This window comes from Felis catus, chromosome E2 (assembly GCF_018350175.1).
Source record: "Felis catus isolate Fca126 chromosome E2, F.catus_Fca126_mat1.0, whole genome shotgun sequence".
NCBI classification, from domain to species: domain Eukaryota; kingdom Metazoa; phylum Chordata; class Mammalia; order Carnivora; family Felidae; genus Felis; species Felis catus.
This window is the reverse complement of record NC_058382.1, coordinates 56439858-56464000: the sequence shown is the minus strand read 5'-3', so window position 1 is coordinate 56464000 and position 24143 is coordinate 56439858. Positions and strand designations below refer to the sequence as shown.

At 48.4% G+C, this 24143-nt stretch overlaps 1 protein-coding gene across 2 annotated transcripts in view; it reads right to left on the bottom strand.

Moving 5' to 3' along the window:
- The window catches only part of CDH13 (cadherin 13), a 1030795-nt gene that overhangs the window by 466976 nt on the left and 539676 nt on the right, over window positions 1–24143 (bottom strand). The gene's annotated exons all lie outside the window — the stretch shown is intronic.

Below are 24143 nucleotides of genomic sequence, written 5' to 3'. Positions count from 1 at the left end.
ACTCATATCCTAAAATAAAAATATACTTGGGGACGGGAGGCTGGTTCATACACCTGCTTAGCACAGGAGCATAGGATGGAAAGGGGGAAATTGTAAAAACTGGGATATTATCAGAGCTTAACCTCCACCCGCACCTGTGATGGATGTCCATGCAGGGTGCACCTAGCCTCTGAGGGTCTTCCTGGGGATCAGAGAGGGGACACACTCTGGGTCTACACGTTAAATGTTTAAAAAGCTCAGCTGGGTGAGGGAAGGTGCCTTTCTGTGTGAGTACTTTCCCCCCGGTGGCCGCAGCTCCGTCCCAGCCAGGCAATCTTGAGCAGTGCCCTGACCGTACTACAGAGTTCTCCTGCTCCACGGTGGGCAGACAGAGTCTCTGTTCCCCAGCCTGGCCACCTTCATCTCAGAGGCCTGGCCTCTCAGCTTGGACCCCCGAGACAGGTAACTCACCTCCTGATATTTCTTCAGCTTTAGGAAAAAGCTAACTTAGACTGAAAGCATTGTATCTTAAACATAGTGATAGTTCACAATTAGTAACCCTCTAACGGCCCATGGCTACAGTCAATAGGCTACAGGGCTTGCTACTAATGGTCTCAGATAACCGGGGTTATCGGTCCCTCTTGCCTCCTTGTCATGTCCCTATTGCAAAGAAACAACTGCTCGGTTGGTCAATGACAGTGCTGTTTTAGAGGATTGTTAGCCAAGCATTTACAGAAAGAACCTGTAGTTACGATGTTAACAGATGTGGATCTTTTATTGGGAAGTTCTCATCCAAACAGGAGACTGGAATTGTTTTCAGGTCCAATTGTGTGTGTGTGTGTGTGTGTGTGTGTGTGTGTGTGTGTGTGAGATCTCTAACACTAATTTTCAAGTTTCCAATTCCACTTGTTCCAAGAAGGCAAAATTTGTCAAGCCCAATTCACCACTGTCTTAGGATACACATCATTTAGGGGCAGAAAGAGCCATTCTCGGTCATGCGGTGTTGAGTCTTGGTTTTCCCTTGGGTTTGTTTGATTTACTACTCTGAGTGTCCATTTGCTTTACCTGTAAATTGGCTATATCGATGGCACCTGTCTTAGGAGGTCACGACAAGGATTATAGGAGGTAAATCAGTGAAGCTTTAATGGAGTGCCTCCAGCAGAGAAAGTTAGTGTCATTACTAACTGTATAGGACATTCTAAGTTTAGTAGGGGCAGTGCTGTGCTGGTAAATGCTTCCACAACCAGCTCTTTGAACAAGCCTTCCTATTCCTGTGGTGTAAACATTCTTATCATAGCTGACATGGAACTATAAACAGGAAACTTGGAATAGGAGGAGAGCTGGTAGGCTCAGGACACCAACCGCGGGGTTAAGGACACAATATCCTCTCCTTTGTTGTTTGATGATCTCCAAAACAGGCTCCGTGTAACACATAACTTGCTAAAGAGAATCCAGCTCTGGCACTCACTCAAGGAAAGCTAAGCTCAAGGTCTAAGCACCGAACTCTTGGTGTGTTACGAGTAAAGCTTTGGAGGATATCCTGGAGGCACCTGGATGGGAAACTGCATTTGTCCCCCCCTCAAAACTATTCTTAAGGGTCATGGAGAGACCACAATTTCCAAGTCTGTCCTTGAGGACAAAGAAACGGGGTGAGGGATTATGGACTCAGAGGATTCAAGACATTAGCAGATTCGTTGCCAGAAGTAAAGGCAGAAGATACATGTTGAGTTCAGTTCTGGGATACGCCGAGGAGAAGGTGCAAAAGTTCATCTGAGGGTAATACATGTGGGCGGTCGATGCACTGGGTTTTAGGAGAGATCCCCGGGGGGCGGAGGTGCGGGGGGAGGCGGGGGGGACCAGGGAGCTCTCTGCCTACAGGGCCGGGCGGTGAGACTGCAGGTTTGGTTAAGATTGGAAGGGACAGAAATAGAAAAAATAGGAAATGGAAGAAATTTAGGGAAGTCTCCATTTAAGATTAGAGGGATAGAAATTAATGTTTTGGGGGGAAAGTCCGGAGAGGCATAAAGAGAACCGGGAGAGCTGGTATCACAGAGCCTAAGAGAGAGGAGTTTGCTACATTGTATCCATTCTCTTAATCTGCCAACCTGCCGATGAGACTTGAGTCTACTTTCATTTGGGGTTAACTTTGGGAAGTAATTTTTGGTGTGCCACAGTGACACCTGCATGTCTCAGTGCATTCTGTTGGGGGTTTGGTGTCAGGGACGGAGGGGAAGTCTCCCATCAGGTCCCAGGAGCACAGGCAGGAGAACATGCCAGCACAGCAGAAAGCCAACCTGAAGAATACGGCTCCAGAGCTTGGTATCTGGATTTCTGCCCTGTTCTTTCTCCTTCTCACCCACGGGCAAACACACGCACACTGTTCTGTCCTCTCCCCATCTCCTCTTTCTGTCCCATCCTTGCAGCTCCCCTTGTCCTAGTCCCTGCTGATGGGAGCCATGGAGCCGTGAGCAGGACACCGCCAGTGGGTTCTCACAGCACCCCTCTGACCGGTGGGGGGGGGTCCCCCCAGAAATCATCAGCCCCCCCTTCCGGATTCATCTTGCCTCCCCACCCTGTCCAGCAGCCCAGTGTCCCCTGGACTCCTGAAATGGAGCCGTGGAAACGGCAGAACAAAGGATCCTAATGCACAGGCGACATTTAAAGAGCAGCTCTGCTCTCTTCAAGACTCATCTGTCCTTTAGAAGCATGTTTTTATTTGCTGTGACTCACGAGCCAATAGTCAGGGGGCACATTTAGGCTCTTGATTTCTGGATTTGATATGAACACTTTGTTTGGTGTGCCTACTGAAAGGGTTTAGAATTACGGATGGGGTGGACACCATCAAGGGGGAGAGCCAATTCCTGTATCAAAGATGAAATTCAGAATAAACCATATAGTTAAAAATGACACAGACGATAACTTCTCATATTTTTTCCCCCAGGCTTCATGACTTTTTTTTTTTCCCGGGCTTCATGGAAAATCCAAAAGTAACCCCAGAGGAAAATAAACAATAAGCCAAATATTTAAAGGTGATTTAATACAAGGTGGCAGTGGAGAGACGTCCAAATATGAATAATGTATGGGTTTAATGGATGTTTTATAGGCAATATGCCAAACACTGTGTCCATTTTTTTTCTTTTTAATAAAAATGATGACAGCATGGGCTTCATCCTCAAGACGTCCCGACTGTAACAGAAGTAACAGAACGGAGAGTGACTGAAACACAACACCAGAGTGGGGTATGTGCACATCAAAGCACACACAAAGTCAGGCCCCCGCCGAATCTGCTATTTACCATTTCTGGCTCTCCACAACTCAGCCGTAGATTCCCATCTGGAAGCTTATTCCCTCCAAGTGTCTGAGTTAATTATATCTGGTCCAGAAGATGTATCCACAGGCCCGACCCACAAGTGGGCTGAAGTGAAACGACCTCCCAGAAACCCAATCTCCCTTCTCTACAGTCAGATCTGTGAACTGGCTCTGCCCTCCTTTCTGGGATGGCATCAATCAAACCACCTCTGATTCTAAAACTCCCAAGATCCCCCTGTCCAGAGTGTAAGACCCGACTCAACCATTGCTACACCCATTTTCACCCCTCCCCTAATCAAATCAGACAACCCTCCGGGTTCACACCAATCATCACCAGAATGCAGAAGGCATTCCAACAAACCCTTAAAGATGGATGTGCAAAGGCCGTGAGGCAGCATGTGACATCAAAGAAATGGCAAGCAGTTCATCGTGGCAGGAGCAGGAACGGTGTCTGGAAGGACTGGAGGAGAAGGGGAAGGAGAACTGAAGAAGGATGCAGATGGTGGAGAGGCTGTGTCCTATCTGGACTTATCCGGAAGTCAACAAAGAAGCACTGATAGCTTAAGCAAGGAAACAATCAGATCCCGTGTTAAGCCTGTGGCGACAACAGTGGAGAAGACTAGAGGCCGTTGTCTCAAAACCAGAAGAATCTCCAGGAAGGCAGAAGTTGGCAAAGCAGAAAATCAAAGTGAGGCCACCGACGAGGGTAAGATTAGGAATGTGGTTACAAACGCAGACGGAAGAAGTCAAGGAAGAAAGCCATCATCTACCGCTCGAATGGGGAAAACAGTAATTTACTAACAAAAATACTGTGTCCTTTTCAAGATTTCACATAAAAATTTCCCACAAGTGAATTTTTAAAGCTCCCTCTTGGAAAACGTCAGTGCAAATCAGGTTCCTGTTTTATCAATGATTCCACAGCTAATGCATCTGGAGAATGAATAAATTCCAGGGCAAATGCCGGACTAAATAAAAGCCTATTCTAAAATCTTGATTGTAACAATAAATAACAGCTGATTCAGACTTAGGCAAAAGAAAAAAAAAAAACTTCCTGGTGATACAAGAAACACGAATTTGATTAGGCTTTTTAATATGCTGAAAATACATTTAAATTATATTTCAAACCTCAAGATCTCACCCTGGGTAATGTCCCCTGCATGGAGAAACTATTTGAATTTACATTTCAAGTGAGAAGGCTGATTATTTAGTTAACAGAGGGCTCCTTGATGATAGGTTTGTAAAGACCACAAGTAACTAAGTCTGGATGGGTTTCTCAGGTTTTATATTCCAAGGAGGCCACATCAGCTTTAGCACTTTTCTCTTGGTACCTCTGAGCCATGTCTGAGACGTTACTTATGTTGACAATTATCTGTCGGTGCCACAGTGTAAAGTAAAAGATAAATCATAAATTTTAAAACGGTCTTCTCCTGCAATGGATTTTCTCCACTGTTTGACTTTAAGTTTAACGAAACTGATAGCATCTTCCCACCAAAACTTCTGGGGTCATTTCCTACAAAGCAAACGTCTTCTGTGATGCTCTGCCGGGGGACGGTGGGGGCTGCCCCTGGTCAGGTAAGGCTGTGCTATCAGAATCCACACGCAAAGAAGCCAGCTTCATTGACAGTGGGCAGAAAAGAGCTAACACAGTGGGTCTGACTCAGCTGTCCCCCCAAAGGTCTGCTTCCAAGGCTGGCCCTTGCCTGGCATCTGGAACTTGGATTTGGGAAGGGTTCTCACCACTCCCTAGCTGATACGAATGGCTCACTGGGCCTAACCTGTTTGTGCAAAACTATACAATTTATGCTGAATACCTGCTTTCCTTCTGGAAGTCTGCAATCTTGTTACATGCCAGGCGGAGGATGCCTATGTGACCTGTCCTCAATAAAAAACCTGGGCACTTAGTCTCCAGTGCGCTTTCCCAGGCTGGCACAACTCGGTGTTGGGGGAATTAGCACATCCTGGGTGACTCCTTCAGGAAATATAAAGGCGCCTCTGGGCACCTGCAGCTCACAACTGGTTTCCTCTGAATGCCGCCCCAGGCACCTTTGCTGACGCTGATTTTGCTTGAGAATAACCACAGGCTGAGTCCTTAAGTTCTGTTAGAGAACTACCAAAACCTGGGGTGGTCTTGCGGACCCCTGACATACAGCATCCATCGACACTTTTCCACAAAGAGTGTTCTGAGGAACACGCTTTGGGAAACACTGCTCAGTAGCCCAGAGTAATCAAGAGAATGCGTGTCAAACACAGAGTACAGCTCCTGGCAGATAAGGCAGGATAGGGCTCTATAAAACTGGTCCCCCAACACTGTTATCACTAATAATGTGATTCTGGGGAAACAGGAATCCCTGATGCCACACCTTTGAATATCAGCCATGCGCCCTGCACTCTGCTTCACGCGCAGTAACCGCTCACTAGCTGTTTGTTGAATGAATTACTGGGTCTTTATTTACAACGTGCTGTGCCAACACAGAGGAGTCCGTCTAAAGCGTGCTGCCTCAGCCCCTCTCACAGCTCACAAATCTAAAACAAACACTATCAGTAAAGACAGAGCTGTAGACGAAAATACAGACAGAAAAGTCGGCAATGAAACATAAATGGATGCAGAAAGAAAGAATGGTCAATACACCTTCGCCAAGCAGAAAGCTTGGCACTTATGTATAGTTCTAATTTATTTCTAAGCCTGTCCACACGGCAGACGTGTGGACGGGCTTCAGAATTCTGCATTTCTATGGGTGTGAAATGGGTGGGTCCCCGAAAGCCTTTTCCACGAAGCTGGTAAAGCCGTACGTGCAAAGGCTTCATAGTTGATGAGGAAGATACACTGAAAATGGTGATGCTGTATTTCCAAAAAAAAAAAAAAAAAAAAAAAAAAATCTAAATCTAAGGCAGTAGGGATAAAGCATTTGTTCGATAGATTTATTATTGCAATAAAGCTTCACTTTCGCTGAGGCTGAGCTCTCAAACACGGACTTCACGTAAGTATGATGACCTGATATCCAGCTTGCCAGGACAGGATTCCACCGATTGCTAGATTACTAACCATGTCTTGCATAAGCCACGTAACCTCTCTGTGCCTCAGTTTCCTCAGTTTTGCACCGCGGCTCACACAGAGAGAAGAGACCGCGTAGGGTCTCAGCGAGAAGACAACCGTCTCCAAGGCAAGAGAGAGGGCTGGGGAGACACCAGCCCTCCCAACACCTCGATTCTGGCCTCCAGAAAGGTGAGAATGAATTCCCGTGGTTTAAGTGCCAGTCTGCGGCATTTTGTTATGGTGGCCCAAGCTGACAAATAGGTCCTCCAAGAAGACAGTCCCCTGACACACCTTCCCCTCCCAGGTATCTTACTGTGCCTGGGACTGAGATGCCTAATGCCCTAAGCCATGATGGATCCTGTGGCCGCCATGGGTGGGCTCACCCTGCGGGGGCCTGTACATCCTTCCAGAAGCCCAGCCCATCCTGAAGGGCCATTCAGCTCCTCCAAATGCGTCGGATTTAGAAAACCTTGGTTTGAGCTTACTTGGCTGCGATTCAGAAAGTTTTAGTCCCAGAGGGTGACCGTCCCGTGTATCTAACGGCATCTCCATATGGCACGGGCTTCCTCTGGGTGTGTGTTCCTCTCCGTCACCCCACCTCAGTAAACGGCAAGCTGTCCCTCCTTGTGACCCCTAGTCCCTCTCCAGGCCTCTTTTTCTCACATCCTGCATTTAATCCAGCAGCAAATGCTCTTGTCTCTTTCTACTAGACACATCTCATGTCCCACCCCCTCTTATCACCAACCTCCACCCTCTCTCACCTGCCTGCCACCAGAGCCTGTAGCCTGCTGCCTGGTTTTCTGCGTTCACTGAGGCCCCCTTCAGCCTACCTGCCACGCCCCTGCCAGAATCCCTGGTGACAGACGTGGCGCATTGCATCCTGCCCCTGCTCAAAACCTTCAACGTCTCCCATTTCACTCAGAAGCCAAAGCCCACACGAAGGACCGCAAGGCCTTGCGGGATCCCCTTCCTCCTCCTCCTATCTTCTTTAAACATACCGAGCTCACTTCTGCCCCCAGGGCCTTTGCACTTGCTCTCAGGGCTGTTGAAACGGCTCCAGCCCTGGGGAAAGAATCGAGGTCACCTCAGCAAAGGCTAAAAATCCTTCCCTAGGGGTTTCCCTGAGCTCCTTCCCAGGCCGCAGGACCCTGGCTTTTGTAGCACTCTCAGTCCTCAGTCTGGCTGGCTGCTCACCCGTGTGTCTCTCTTTCTGTGCAAATTTCTGCAAGGCTCACATCCTGCTTTTTCATCAGGCCTCTCCTTAACGGTCTCCTCTTCACAGAGGCCAGCCTGGACGATCCCATATAAAACAGAATATTGCTTACTCCTCACCTTTATCGTCCTCCTCGCCCTCTTTAACTTTACTCAGGGGCACTTAGCAGCACCTGCCTGCTCTCTTGCTATAAGTTCCCCAAAAGCAGGAACTCTGGGTCATCGCTTAGTGCCCCGAACAGTGTCGGACAGGTGGTAGGAGCCGAACAGCCATCTGCTGAATTGAGTGTGTGAATGAGTGAGTGAGTGAGTGAGTGGGGCAGGAGGGAAAGAGAAGGGACACTTCAGAATAAGCAAATGCAGTCACGGGGAATAGACTGGTTATAATGCTGCCATACCTTTCTGTCTTCCTGACATGCTGGGGCCCCTAGGACCTTTGGGAAAGGCTGACAGTTACAGGCAGCTAGAGAGCTAGCCAGTGTGATGCCCCCAGCTCAATGGGTAACAAAAGAGGACCATCCTGGGGCCACGGTGTTGGAGGGAGGCACGTGAATCTTAGCAGGGCAGATGGATCTTTTTCAGATTAAAAGGTATTAATTGCCTTTGGTAGCCACTCTGTGTTTTGAAAGGGCTTTCCCGTCTTCCCTCGCGCTCTGGTGGCAAAGCACCCAGGCGGGAAGGCACTAACTTCACTGCCTCTTCCCATTCGTCTTTTTTATTTCCAACTTGAGGACCTAACCCTGCTGCTCTGCGTCTACAGCGATAACTTATAACCGAGCTACCGCTGATCTCTCCCATTAATGAAACCTCACTCTGTTTCTCTTAAGAATGACATGGTCAGGGCGGTTAAAGAGCCAGTGTGACAAGACAGGCACTGTATTTAGGGTGGGCAGTGAAGCATTAGCCCCCAGACCAGCTTTTCTTGAGAGCATAATCCAGATGCTTTCAACGGCACACACAGAGTGTTTTGCAGGGGCTGATTCACCTCTCAGATCTCAGTAAGAGATTCATTCCAGGCCCCAACTCTTAGCCCAGAGGTGAGGACAGCAGCATGTATGTGTTCCTCGCAACATGGCTGGAACAAAAGAGGTCTGTCTTGCCTGGATCTATGTCAGACCTAGTCCTCTAGGATTTGGAGACAGCTTTGTACAGAATGAAGAAGAAAGTATTCAAAAGGGGATGTTCGATGTCTCAAAACACAAGCCAAGATTGGTTGAATGAGCAGTGCATCTGAAGGATTTGACTCAGTCAGAACTTTCAGGTGGTTGACATGGCAGAGACAGGGGTCTTGGTTGCCAGTCCAGCCCAGAACCTACCTGGAACCAACCTATGCAAGAAACAAAGACCACTGTGGAGACAGAAGCCTACTCACCACTCACGAGTTTTCCCTAGGATTTCAACGGCTCCTAGACATCTTTTCTCAACAAAGAATAGAGCAGCTCATACTGAACGGACCAGCTTATGGAGAAAAACAAGAGCTGTTCCTCAATCCCCGTCTTATTCCCTTGGTAGAAATGAACTTGGCAACCAAGGATTCCAAGGAGGAAGAAACACAGTGTGACAGCAAACCCATGGACCTTGACTTTGGAACACATGGGACTAGATTCCCACCTTCCTGTCTTCTGGTTGGTTATATGACCCTGAGCATAGTTACATCATCTCTGATACGTCATTTCTTCAAAGCACTCCAGTGTAAAGCCTGGATGAAGCCAACATCAGAAGGCACAAACAATGTTTAGCAAAGCACTCACTAGACGCTCAGTTCTGTGCACTCAACATACAATATCTCATTTCATCTTGACAAAAGCTCTAGGAAGTAGGTCCTCTCATTGCTTCCTTTTCACAGGTCAGGAAACTAAGGCCCACAGATTAAGCAACCTGCCTTCAAGGACACAGCTAGCAAGAGGTAACACTAATATGAACATAGACTTGTACGATGCTAAAGGTAGCTTTTCACCCAAGATTTCCTGGATCTGCAGTTGCCTACATAGTAGCTACCAGCCACGTGCCTATTTAAATTAAAATAAACTAAAATTAAATAAAGTGAAGAGTTCAATTTCATTATTACACTAGCCGTAGTTCCGGTGCTCAGTGGCCACCATATTGGCCTGTGCCATATTGGATAGTGCAGAAGCAGGCACTTCCATCACTGCACAAAGCTCCAATGGACCACATTTGTCTAGTCCTTCCATGATATGCAAGCACCTGGCTTTTAGCAGGCACTAATGAGTGTGAAGTTTGACAATGTCAGAAGAGACACAGGCTCTACCAGGCTAGCTCACAGGGGTTGATCCAAGTTGTGGGGAAACTGAAGGTTATGCAATTTGGCGGTCTACTTTAAGCAGAACACAAAGTCACAACACAACACGGGGAACAGGGCTTCAGAAGGGCCCAACCAAGAAACGGCCCTGAAAGTTCAGCTTTGTTAGTGTCATGGCCACCTGCCCCCCTCTCCAGAGCAAAGACATAAGTGTGGGCCACCAAGCTACGGTCATTAACACATTGCCCTGCTGTGTGTTCTCAGTCAAGGGAACCGCCTTCTCTTCCACCTTCTCTCAACGGCCAGTCTTGTGTTCTGAACCTCTCTTTAGGCTATATTTTCCTCAAGTTGTCCAACGTGGATCAGTTGTCCATGCTGCCCTGCAGACCACGGTGGGACAGCCCCCTGATCTTCTCTGTCCCCCTCAGCCTCGCCCACCTCTCCCTCTTCTCTCTCCTCCCCCTCCTCCACTCCCTCTTTACTCCTGGTTTTCCTGCCCTGTCATTCCCTCCTCCCTCACCATTTTCTATTCCCCACGATTTAAAGAAGATTGAGGTGAATTCACAAAATACAAAATTAATCCTTTTAAGGAGCACAAGTGAATGACATTTAGAGGAGTCACAATGCTGCAGGACCGTTACCACTATCTAGTTTCACCAACCCCAAAGGAAACCCCATACCCATTATTCCCCGTTCATCAGCTTTCTGTTTCTACGGATCTCCCTGTCGGAGTCACTTCGTACTGGTGGAATCACACAACATGCGACCTTCTGTGTCTGGCTTTCACTCGGCATCATGTTTTCGAGAATTCTCCGCGTGTATCAGTACGTCGTCCTGATGTAATGGCTGAATAATATCCCATTGTGTGCACAGACCACATTTGTTTATCAGGTCATGGACAAACTGAAACGACAGGAAGTGATGGGAACCAGTTTCCACTACATTCATGGAGAAAGAATGTCAAAATGTCTCCAGGATCGTTTTTCCCTGGCTGACCGTGCAGCGTCCCAGGAAAGTGGGTGGACATCCATCGGGCCTCTCCATGCTGACAGCTCCTTTCTGATCTCATTAATCAAATATTTCCCCCCCAACATTATCCAAAGTGCGATTTTTTTTTTTTATAATGGTTAATAGTTCCTCTAGGAGAATGCTGTTGAACGCTTGCGTTTTTAAATATGTGGAATTTGCTGGCTTCAACAGGTTTCTCAACTGCAGGTCTTTAAAATGTCTTTACTGTGTTAAATGTGCACTGTGAGTTTTCAAGAAGCAATTACAATTTTCAGTGTTTCCCAAACTTTTGGTGTTTCCCAGATGTTCCCAAGGGAGCGTGCGTGCATGTGCCCCTGTGCTCTGATGGGCAACTCTTTCTCAGTTCTCACAGTTCCCAGAAACGCTTTGAAAAAGCTATGCTATATATTAATATCTGAATCCTTTTTGGGTCCACCTAACTGAGGGAGGGTGGTCCACACACTTTAGAGACTGTAGTGCCTCCGCCAGGCTTAAAATAGGTACATTTGGAATCACAAGTAAAAGATCTTAAATGCATTTAAATGCAAATCATTTCTGAATTAATCATATAAGCGATATAAAGTGCCATGAGTTTGAACTGCAGTCAAATGGTAACAACCCATAACTTATAACATAATATCCATTTGGAAAATATTTTAATCCTTCAGCACTTCATGGCACACAAGTTTGAGGATCTCAAAGGCAGAGAGTCATAAAAAAAGAAAAAAAAATGTCTCTAAGAAATGCACATTCGAGCATATATCCTCACTCTATGTATTAACACTTAAAATATAATCTGCTTAAGTGTTCCGTATAGTTGGAAATTGTGTTTCTGAATAATATCTACATAATTTTCAATAAAAATAAACTTGCAGTAAATTATCGAGATCTTAAGGTACCAAAGACAAATGGCCTTTGCCGGAATTAGTTTTCCCTCAGGAGTCAGGAAATGGGATTTGTCTTCTGCAATGAGAAAAAAAAAAAAATTAAATTAAAAACACCATGAAGAATAAAGAGCGAACGCTGGTGAGCTCTGCTAGAACATTACGGGGCGTGTCTCAGAATCAGGGGTGGAGACGCTGGGGCCAGGTCGCCAGCTACCCTGGAGTTGGGTTGGTGAAAACTCGCGTTGGTTAGATGCCAGGCTCACCCTCTGAGCACACACGTGATCCCATGCAGAGCTCACAGCAACCCTACGGGGTGGGTTTAAAAAAATGTTTTTAAGGTTTCTTTATTTTTGAGGGAGAGGGGGCGGGCAGGGGCACAGAGAGAGGGAGACACAGAATCTGAAACAGGCTCCAGGCTCCGAGCTGTCCGCACAGAGCCCAACGCGGGGCTCGAACTCACAGACTGCAAGATCGTGACCTGAGCAGAGGTCTGATGCTTAACCGACTGAGCCACCTAGGCACCACCCTGCCCCCAGGGGTAGGTTTGATCCTTCTCATTTTATACCAGAGTTTCTCAGCGGTGGCATAGTTGGTCTATGGGGCTGGATCATTCTTTGGGTGGGCACTGTCCTGGGAATGTAGGAGGTTTGGTGGCATTCCTGGTATCTACCCACCGCCTGTCCGTAGCATCCCTCTCCCTGAGGTGACAAGAGAAATGCCTCCCAACACGACCCCTGATCCTGCGGGCCAGCACCACTCTTAGGTGAGAACCCTGGCTTAAGTGAGCAAGCCAAGCACTCATCACTTCCATCAAGTGTGATGGAGTCAATGCGTGCAGCCTGGGCTCTGGAGACAGAGGAAGCAGGTTTGTCATTTGGCCCTTTCACCTATAGCTATGTGACCTGTGTCCTGACATTGCCTAAGCCCCAGTTTCTCCAAATAAAAAAAGGAAAAAAAAAAAAAAAGAGTGTCTACCTTCAAGGTTCTTAGGAGTATAAAGCTCTTGCTCTATTCATTCTCAAGTCCCTTGTGCCTCAAGCAGTGTCCCTGGCATGGCAGGGGGCCCTTTGAAGAGATCGCTCAGGAAATGCGACATAGTCAGTGTGGAGCCAAGCCAGGCTGCCGCCATTTTGTGTAAGTTGCACTGGGGCAGGACTCTGCAGCTGCCTGGGTCCAAGGCCTACGCGCTTTCACTTTAGAGGAAAGCACCCGGGGGGTTCAGTCAGTTGAGAGTCCAGCTCTTGATTTCAACTCAGGTCGTGATCTCATGGTCCGTGAGACTGAGCCCCGTGAGATCGGGTTCCGTGCTGGCAGCGCTGAGCCTGCTTGGGATTCTCTCTCCCTCTCTGTCTGCCCCTCTCCTGCTTGCTCTCTCTCTGTCTCAAAATAAATAAATAAACATTAAAAAAAATAAAAATAAATAAAGTGAAGACTAGCGTAGGGTTAGTATCAGGTGTGCTGGTACCTGCCTAATGACGCTGAATAATTGATACTCCATCCCGTGGGTAAGAGGGCATGACAGCAGGTCACTCTTTGGGGCCTCCCCTTGGGCTAAGTAATGGATCCAAAGCAGCAATGAAATGACATGAAAATCCAGCGTCCAACCATTCCCTGATTCTCACTTGCCCTGAAGAAGACAATCCTCGTAAAACACAATGAAACTCTAAACACTTCAACGTAAGCAACGTCTTCTCTTCAAGAAGAGAAATGAGGACAGTGTGAAAGAGGCCTGGACACTGGTGCTCTGGTGGGAAAACCCATCAGCGAGTTGCCTCCAACCATTAAGAGAGAGAATCACGGGACTGCCACAGAGGGCCGGCCGAGGGTCTCCCCTTTCTAGTTCTCTCTGTTGGCAGCCACACTGGCGGCTGTGCCCTCTGTCCCCAGGTACAGCAGGTGGCTGTAGGTGGGGCCGAGCTGAAGACCATCCATCACTTACCAGCATGGGTGACGGTGTACAAATTCCTAGCCTGCTCAGTGCCTCTACTGTTTCATCTGTAGAAGGGGGGTATGGTGATAGGCAGAATGGTGGCCCCCAGAGGTGTCCATATCCTGGTCCTTAGAAACTGTGACTATGTTAGGTTCCGGACAAAGGGGAGCTAAGGTTGCAAATGGAATTAATGTGCTGGCCAGCCGATTTATTGATTGATTGATTGATTGATTTACTATTTATTTATTTTTAATGTTTATTTTTTTTAAAAAAATTTTTAACGTTTTATTTATTTTTCAGAGCATGAACAGGGGAGGGTCAGAGAGAGGGAGACACAGAATCTGAAACAGGCTCCAGGCTCCGAGCCGTCAGCACAGAGCCCGACGTGGGGCTTGAGCTCACGGACCGCGAGATCATGACCCGAGCCGAAGTCAGCCGCCCAACCGACTGAGCCACCCAGGTGCCCCGATGTTTATTTATTTTTGAAGAGAGAGGGACAGAGCGTGAGCAGAGGAGGGCAGAGACAGAGAAGGAGACACAGAAGCCAAAGGAGGCTCCAGGCTCTGAGCTGTCATCACAGAGCCCAACAGGGGGCTCGAACTTACAAACTACGAGATCATGACCTGAGCCGAAGTTGGAGGCTTAACCGACTGAGCCACCCAGGCGCCCCTATTTATTTATTTTTCAAAGATTTGTGTTTTAAAATGTTTATTAATTTATTTTTAAGTGAAAGAGGGAGAGAGGTAGAGAGAGAGGGGGAGACAGAGATTCCCAAGCAGGCCTCGTGCCGTCAAGGTACAGCCTAATGCGGGGCTCAAACTCACAAAAGGGAAGATCATGACCCGAGTCAAAATTAAGAGTCGGACGCTTAACCAACTGAGCCACCCAGGCGCCCCCAGCTGCACTTAAAATAAGGAGATTATTCAGGATTAGCCAAGTGGAGCCCATGTGACTGCAGAGTCCTTAAACACGAGACAGAGAATGAGTAGAGAACCAGAAAGATGTCAGTGCGAGCAGGAAATCAACCCTCTGTTGTTGGCTCTGAAGACGGAGGAAGAGGCCACAAGCCAAGGCCAGTCGGGGGTAGGGGGCGTGCTCTAGAAGCTGGAGGAAGCAAGGAAATGGATTCTCCTGAAGCCTCCAGAAGGAACCAGCCTTACCTGCGGAAACCTTGACGTTAGCCCAGGGATACCATATCTGACTTCTGGCCTCCAGAACTGTAAGGTCACAGAGGGTTTTGGTTTGAAGCTACCAGGTTGTGACAGATTATGACCGCAGAAACGAGAATTGATACAGGTTCCTAACTCACTGAGTCAGCGTGAGGATTAGAGAAATAGTGACCACAAAGGCTAAGTAAGCCTACACGCGTTCACTGCATCATGGGTGCTGCTGCTTACTGACAGCAAGAGCCAGCTTCAGAAGAGGCCCCGGGCAGGACAGCCCCCGGCAGGCAGCTCAGCCCTGCACTCAGCGCCCTGCGCAGTGCTCCGGAGAAGCAGAGTACTGGGAGAGAGAAGCAACCAGAAACTTCGTCTTGTTGCTACAGCCGCAGGCTTCTCAGGCCCTGTCTTGCTGTTGTGGTGTGTAAAGTTCATTTGGCTCTGCACTGAAACTTGAACCGAAAATGCATTTACGTGGGGCACCTGGGTGGCCCGATCAGTCAAGTGTCCGACTCTTGGCTTCAACTCACGTCGTGATCTCGAGGTTCAGAGGTTCGAACCCTGTGTTGGGCTCTGTGGTGACAGTGTGGAGCCTGCTTGGGATTCTCTCTTTCCCTCTCTTTCTGCCCCTCCCACTTGCTCTTTCTCTCTCTCTCTCTCAAAATAAACTTTAACAAAAAAAAAGGAAAGAAAGAAAATGCATTTACAATTAATTGTGTAATGCCAGTCACCCACTTTTCTGAGCCTTTATGACTAGCTGGCCAAGACCACTTGTGCTATGCCCCAGGGGTTAGCCATCAAAGGAACGTGCACCCCAAAGCCACGTGGGTGTGCGAAGCACACGACTTGGAAAAGCACAGGGCTCTCCTCCTGACTTTTGCTTGTCAAACATTGTCAATCCGGTCTCGGATCCCACTAATGTTGTTTGACACGCTAAGCCGACACGCAGCGAGGATGCGTTTTCTCAGGTTTCTTTCATTTTACTCCACCTCTGGAGTGCCTGGTCTGGCACACGGACGTAGGCTCAGTGTGGCCCCAGCGGCAGGCAGGGAACGGGCATCCCTGAGTGACAGAGGGCAAGCAAATCCTTTTCAGTGAGCAGTCACCCTTCCAACATGGTACCAGAAAACATGGATTCTGCTTAGGGGGGCCCGCGATGCAAACTTGTGCACGTTTAGAAGAAAGAAAAAGAATACGGGAACGATCTTTTTTGCACTGAATGCCTTGCTGCTAGGACAAGATAAGCCGTCTTCATAATAAAGATCTTAAAACACATGCCAATCAAAGGAATCAATAGCTAACAGGTCCAGCCAACTGTGTTTAATAAATGATTTTGAGATAGCACACCGATAAACCCCCACAGAAAGCAGAACTGAAAGCCTGGAATTTTAACAAAGAATGTTCGCTTGGCCTGGAGGCTGAAGCAAACGAAACGGAAAGGACCGGCCAACGTATGGAGCTGCCCAACTCCTCCACATGTGGATTCAGAATAAAGAAAATTTCTCTAGTTTACGCTTGTCTACAAGGGAACGTTAATGCCGAGCTTGGGGAAGTCAGGGCTTTATCTTTTATCTGTTTGCCCGAGTGCCTGGTAGGTACCGGCTTCTCAACAAATGAACGAGTCTTTGGATTAATTTCCATTTCACGGCAATTTGTGTGTTATGGTCGACTTGCTGAAATAAATCTCCCCGAAATGCAAGTTGGAGGTCACTCGCTCACTGAAAACCCTCTTAGGTATCCTTAGAATAAAATCCAAGCTCCCTACCAGCCCCACAAGGCCTGGCTCCTGGATTCCTGCTACCCTTAATCTCAAAGGGCGGTGAATGTCCCCCCTAGGAGTCTGGATGCATCTCCCAGGTCTTCCTGGGTGAGAAAGCTGTTTATCTGACATCCGACATGTGCCACTCTGGCTGCAGAGAGCTGGGGACACGACTCACAAAACCCAAACCGGATAGTGTCATTCTGCAGCCTAAAATCCTCTAACATCTGCCTGTCACCGTCACCATGGGGTATTATTTCTAAGCTCATCCTTTAGCACACGGGGCCTGGGAGTTCTCTGCCAGTCCTGTCCGTTCTGTGTCTCTCACAGAGGCCCTGCTCTCCAGATCCCTCGGAGGTGCCTTAAGCCCTTTCTCCTATCCCTCCACCCTGGAACACTCTTCCTGACCTGTGTCCCCCCCTCCCTGTCACCTGGTTGACTCCTCATTCTCAAGCACTTGTTTTTACATCACGTCCTCTGGAAGGCTGTTCCTGACCCCTGTGGTGATGTCCCCAGCTAGACCGTGAGCTTTCCAAGGACGGGGGCAGTATCCCTGGCTCTGGTGCCCCAGAAGCAAACACAGACCTCTCATCTATTCAAGCTTGATGAATATCTGAGTGAACAAACTATGGGATATTTTCAGACCCTCTAAGAGGCCAGCCCTGGGCTGGGGCCTGTAGATCACAGCATGCAGGGTCTGCCCTGTGCACTCTAAGATACTGAGCAACATCTCTGATCTTGACCCACTAGATTACTTGACCCACTACTTCCCCCATTGTGACACCCAAAAATGTCTCTGGACATTGCCAGATGTCCCTGGGAGGTGGGGGGGGCACAAACATCTGCTGACTGTGGGTGACAATATGGTCGAGAACCCCTGCTATCAAGGATACTTCTGCCCCCAGACTTCCCACCAGGCCTGCCCCCAAATGTCATCTCCCGCCATGGCCTGCCAGGACCACACAGCACGTCGTATCCCTCTCTGCATGTTCAATCTGCTCCATTTTTATTCCCAGTCCTTATACCCACCTGACATGTCACATACTTGCTAACTGCTGTTTATTGATGGAGTTCTGTAAAGCAGGAACTTGGTGGTTTGTTTGCAGCTCTGTCTCCAGCACTTTGAAACAGCCGCTCACATGAATCAGGCATCTTGTCAACATCAGCTGAATCAGTCCTGTGGTTGATCTGAATCCTACCTGATGCGGCTGCCGGGCGTATGCCGGCCCTGATATGGATGCATCCTCCTGGGGTCCCAAGTAGCCTTTTTGTAAGTGCTGCCCCATTTCCCTCCACTTCTCTTGGCTGGAAGATAAACTCCACCAGCAAAAGCACGCACCCCCCCCCCCCCCATGCTCTCCTTCTACCCTGGGATTTTGCCCACAGGTTCTCTCCATTTCAAATCTGCCCCAGTTAAACATTCAGCAGTGGGCCAGCCAGAATTGAGGTGGGTAACCTGGGGGTTGGTGGCTCCCCAGCACTGGATGCGACATGACTCCCATCTGTATCAATCTCCCATCATGAGAACTTCCGGCTTCCAACATGCTCAAGGGGAACTCAGTCGCCATTATGCTATTACTCCCCCAAGTGTCTCTTGGGGCGCCCAAAGCTGGTTTCACAAAGGCTCCGGATCAATGTCATCTTCTTCTTCCCCTTCATGCTTCCCCTCGAGTGGCCCATTTCACCATGGTCATCCACCCCTTAATTACTAACCTTCCCAAGACAGAGTGCTGCCTGAGTTCCCGGGGGGTTAGGGGTGGGAGGGGTAGCTCTCTTCTGAATTACATCATCCTTTGTCACTTGGCTTCACAGCCATAGTGGTTGAACCTAGAATTGCACCCTGTCTTTTGTAATTGGGTTAATTAGCTTCTGTTCCTCACATCCAATTTTGCACAGCATCTCATAAAAAAAGACTAATTCCCATCTTTTCTGCCCTCTAACCCAAGAGAGTCAAGCTTACTTTAAGGAGCAGAGCACGACCTGTTCCAATCTTCATGCCTCTTTCATCCGAGTCCACGCCCCTGAACAAACACCTTCCCGCCCCTGCTCGTTTTCACCAAATGAAAAAAAGAAAAAGAATCTTCATGCCTAGTGATGAATGCAGAGAGCTGGAGAGTCAGCGGTGGGAGGCAGAAAGTTTCATCTGCGTTTGCAGGATCTGGTCCCAGAGTGGTCAGCCTCAATGCCTGCTTTCGCAGGATAACCAAACATCGGCAACAGATTTTGAGTACCGGGAGTCAGAGCTGTTGGCCAGTTCTTGAACTGGCTCTTATTTGTAAACTTAGCAGCTCAGATTAAACGGATCTCAAGGCGCTTGCTGTTGTGATGTATTGTGATGAATCTCTGGCACCTGGAAAGACGAACACCACCAAGTCTGGTGGAACGGGTCCACGAGGAACGGATTTGGCTGTAGTCAGACACCGGGCGAGCAAAGAGGGAGGAGCTGCTGTCACATGTTTATCGGTCCCCGAGCCTGTGGGGGGGCCACCTGCGGGCCCGGCGAGGGGAGGAGAAGGCTGAGGGGTGTGAGGTCTGCCCACCTGCCAAGACTCAAGCCGCACCTTTCTGAGGAGTTTGTGCTGATGGAGTTTAGAAAACCACGTTCCCACAGCCCCGAGTGAGGAAGCATCTTTGCTGAGTGGACCAAATAATCAGTCAGGAGCACCTTGGCGGTCTCAACCAGGCAATGCCATTTACCTTCCTCTGGCCTCCGCTTCACGAGCTGTGCCTGGCAGATAAGGCCAGGTTGCAAAATCAAGTGCTTGGAATCGTGAAGACGACCAGGAAGGAGCCAGAGGGAGATGCTTGAGGGGCACCGGGGTGGCGAGAAACCAAAACCAAACCCTGAATCCTTTTTTCTTTTCTCCTCCTTCCTTTCACTTCCTTTCCTTTCAAGTTTATTTACTTATTTTGAGGAGAGAGCATGAGAGCAGGGGAGAGGAAGAGAGAGAGAGAGAGAGAGAGAGAGAGAGAGGAAATCCCAAGCAGGCTGTGCACTGTCAGCATGGAGCCCAACGCAGGGCTCGATCTCGCGAAGTGTGAGATCCTGCCCTGAGCCGAAACCAAGAGTCGGACACATAACTGACTGAGCTGCTCAGCTGCCCCTGAATTATTTTTTTTTTTCTAAATGTAGTTACAAGACAACCTGTTCATTTCTTTATCCAATTCTGTTTCCCTGCATTTCAGTTTTTTAAGGGCCTGTGTCAAAAGAGATGCTGGAAAGTAGTGTGCTTCAGATGTTTGCTCAGAGTCAGGCAGTTGATTGAGACAGAAGTAAGATCTTTGATTTCCTACAATACGTGTTAGAAACGTGAGATTCGCAACAAACTGACCAGGTAGGGGTCATCATCCCCATTGGAATAAACCAGGGTAGAGATGGGTTCTATCAATCCAGTGGTTCTCAAATTTGGCTTCACGGTGGAAACACCTGGAGTTTTATAAACGTACTTGGTCCCACTCCAAGACACCCTGATTTAATTGGTTTGGAGGGCAGCTTGGGCATCAGGGGTTTTAAAATCTCCCCAGATGAGGCTCAATCAGTTAAGTGTCTGACTCTTGGTTTCGGCTCAGGTCATGATCTCAGGGTTTGTGAGTTTGAGCCCTGCATCAGGCTCCGTGATGACAGTGTGGAGCCTGCTTGGGATTCTCTCTCTCCCTCTCTCCTGCTTCCTCTCTCTCTCAAAAATAAATAAAAATAAACCTTAAAAAATTATAAAAAAAATAAATAAAATCTCTCCAGATGGCTTTAATGCACAACAAAGTTTGAGAACCACAGATGACTCACTCATGGTTACAGATCTAATAAGACAGAAAAGCCGGTTCTGCTGACCCCGGGGCCAGCTTCCTCCTAGCAGGAATCTTCTCCTGTACCAGCTCAAATATTCCGAAGACACTTTTATCTCTGGCCTAAAAGGTTGGTTTCTGAGATATGAGAAAACACTCAATAACATGATCTTTAACAGTTATCCAAGGTCTAGACAGGACGGAGCAAAGAAACCCCGGGACAAATCTGCCTGGCTCCCAGCAGCTGTTACCGAACCAAAAACAAAGGCAGTTTTGAGGACCACAAACTGGATTTAGAGGGCTTTCACACGGCGTACCAGAGCATCTAGAAAAATAAGCATCTTTAAGGTGCAAACGGGTTACCCCGGCACAACTGTAATGGAACGGGGTCCGAGGCCACCTTCGTTGATGCAAATGAATGCATCAAGCCAGTTGTGGCCATGCAAACATTCAGAAGCACTCTCAGAGTAGAGCGAGGGGGTCTCAGACAACAGTGAACACCAGAACCCCCTGAAGGGCTTGTGAACACCCAGACTGCAGCTGGGCGGGACTGGGAATGTGCATTTTTAACAAGGTCCCAGATAACAGATGCTGGTCTGGGGGCCACACCTTAAGAACTGCCCATCTAAACATGTCCCTGCTAAGAAGTCTCACACGATGTTACCGCACCCAGCTTTGTGATGTGGGCGCCTGGCAACCACGTACAGCTCTATTTCACCTGCAAGGAGCATCACCTCCCAGACTGGGCCGCGAGGTGATCGCTCTTAATTCGGGAACACTTAGCGGCTGCCCTGAGCAACTCTCCTGTACACCCCGCTCGGCAACTGCAACACAGCCAGGGCGTGACGCTGAGGAGGGAGTCCAAGGCAAGCAGAGGGCAAAGTACAAGCTGACACCCCACTGCCCCCACTTCCAAGGCAGGACCTGTGTGACAGTCCCCGGCGTGCTGATCAACAAAGGAAAGGGCAAAAACAACGGTTACCCGATAGAGATCACAGTCGTGTAGGAGTCTCCGTCAGGTTGTCTTCGTAAATTACAAGAAAAAGGCAATCTTAGCAATAGCCTAACCTCCAGACACCCATAGACTCAGTGTCCTGGGAGCCCTAACGTCAACCTCCCCTCCACAGTGATGTGGAAAACAAAGGCAAGAAGGAAATGGCAGGCAAAATCAAATTTCCTTATGACCTGTGGCCCATTGACACATACTTGAGGCAGGCAGAGGGGAACATTTCTCTAGGAACCGACTACTGTCTTAATGCTAATGCCTCACTAGAGGGAAAAACCACCTTAGCTTGACAATACTTAGCCTTCTGGTATCTTTATGATCCTTTTTAGCATACGAAAGTCCTTCTGGAAGCCTCCCTTTTGCCTGCCCCAGCCTCTTAGGATAAACCCAGTCACCCCTTACAACCCTAGGGCAGCTCTTTCTGCCAAGAAGTCCAGGTCCGTGCTTTAATAAAATCACCGTTTTACACCAAAGATGTCTCAAGGATTATTTCTTGGCTGCTGGCTCTGGCCACCACCCCCCCCCCCCCCGCCACTCCAAAGCCACATCAATGCTGCCATCTTAGTGTCAACGTAAAGACGAGAAAATGAGAAACAATAGAGAACTTGCCAAAAGGCGACACTGTGAAATGGCTGATAGTCACCTGTTTTTTTCACCTGTAAAAATGGCAACCTCCTAGAGTTCCTACGGCAGCAGAATCAAACCTTAGTAGGTCTGATTCCAAAGGCTGAGCTTTTAACCCACGTTCTCTGTCTCCTCCCCATCAAGGCTCATTCCAAGGCCACGTGCGTTATTGATAGCTAGGCTTATGATAGTGAGAGCAGCTCAGAGGTGTGAGGCCACACGCTCTCCTGTGCATGGGCTGGTGACCTGCCTTTGGACCGCCATGCCTCCCGCTGACTGCCTCTTCCCTGGGATAAAGCGGTACCGATGATGTGGCCGATGCTGTAGATGTCAACGCCACTCAGAGCCCCTTGCTAGCTCAGCGACAGTCCTTCATATGACCCAGGTTCTTCCCTGTGGACATCCCAGCATTAGACTTGGCAACAGAAGCAGGACTTAAGGAAGCAGCTCTGCTTGGCAGATCTAAGTTCCGGAAAGCATGCTGTCAGGATCACTCCACATGTCTGGGCAGCCAAGGCAGAGATGCTCCCTACCGCCCACCCTCCCCCAGTTCTGAGCATCACGGGAGCAGAGGGGTAGGGAGAGGTGGCAGCAGAGACGACTCCTCTAGAAAAGTGGTTCTCAGCCAGAGGGCAGTTTTGCCCCCATGGGACAATGAATGATAATATCTGGAGACACCTTTGACCAGCAAGACTGGGATGGGGGTTGCTCTCAGGATCCAGTAGTTAGAGACCAGCTGTGTTTCTAAACACCCTGCACTGCACGGGCCAGCCCCCAAAGCAGAGGGTTATCCAGCCCCAAATGTCAATAGTGCCAAGGTGAAGAACCCTGGCTCTAAAACAGTACCATCGATGGCTGGGCATTTCCTGTAGCACAACTGTGGGGCGGGTCCCCTGTGAGCCAGGTGGTTGGGTCCTCTGGCAACTACATAAGCTCCCTGCATCCTTTAATAAATCCCTTTCTTTACACATTAGTTGGAGGGGGGGGGGGTTGTTGACTACCACGAAGAATCCTGCCTAAGAAAGATGGCCATGGGGGAGACCAGACTAGTGGATGAAGAAGGGTGTAGCTGGTCCCTATACCTGAGGGCAGGGGGAGCATTCCAAGTACAAATATTATCAAGGGCAGTGCAAGCCTATCAAGTAATGTGTGCCTCCTCCACATGGACAACAATCCACATGGACATTATTTATACACAGGTTAATCACCTAAATAATTCTCCAATCTGGAGAAATCTACACATCTCAGTTCTCTAGGATCACTAGTGGTATGATACATGTATTTCCACTCGACAGTATCATTTTTCACTTTAATGCATTTTTTGCCAGATTGTCTTGGAGCTACTTATGGGTTAGAAATGGGGCAGAGCCACATGAATGAAGGGGAACACAGGAGCAAGGACATCTTCTTTCTGCCGGGTGGATTCCCATTTTAGGGCAACAATCTTAGCTACAAAGTCAAGACATGTCCAAGAAATTGGCTTGAAGGAGAGCAAATTATACCCCAGAAAGTGTGAACAAATATTCAGAAGGAGACCATGAAATCCCGCTTATGTGCGGAGGCGACGCACACAGGTGGTTCCAATTACTAGTTCTGTAATCGGGCATGATAACATTAATAAGTTCATCTTTGTGAAGATTGAATGAGATCATCATTTAGGTATTTAGCATAGAGCCTTGGCACACTGTAAATGTTCAATAAACATTAACACCAACATTAATAACGATCATTTATCTAGGGAACCACTTTGGCCCTCAGCTAGCTAGACGAGTAAAGGCAAGATAATAAACCAGTTTCACAGGTTTGTGTATCTAGTATTCTAGAGAGCTCCTGGGCACCTAATGGATGCTGAGTAAATACTAGTTCTCTCTCTCTCCTTCCAAGTGCCTTTCTCTTCCCCTGCCCAGCCCTGACATCCCCAGTCCTCAGTATGTCTCCCAACCATGGACAACAGATCAGGGTGAATATGTCCTGCTCATGACATCAGCACACTACCACAGCCTTTCTTCCTGTTTTGTCTCCTATCCGCTGTCGAACCCAGCCCAGACTGTCTATTGGCACCCCAACCTGCCTGACAGACTCTGTCCCCCACTCCACACTCCTGTCCTGCCATATTGACAAATTCGCAGCCAGCAGATTATATTCACAGTGTGAGGGAATCATTACCACCTGCTAATATTTTTATAGAATTT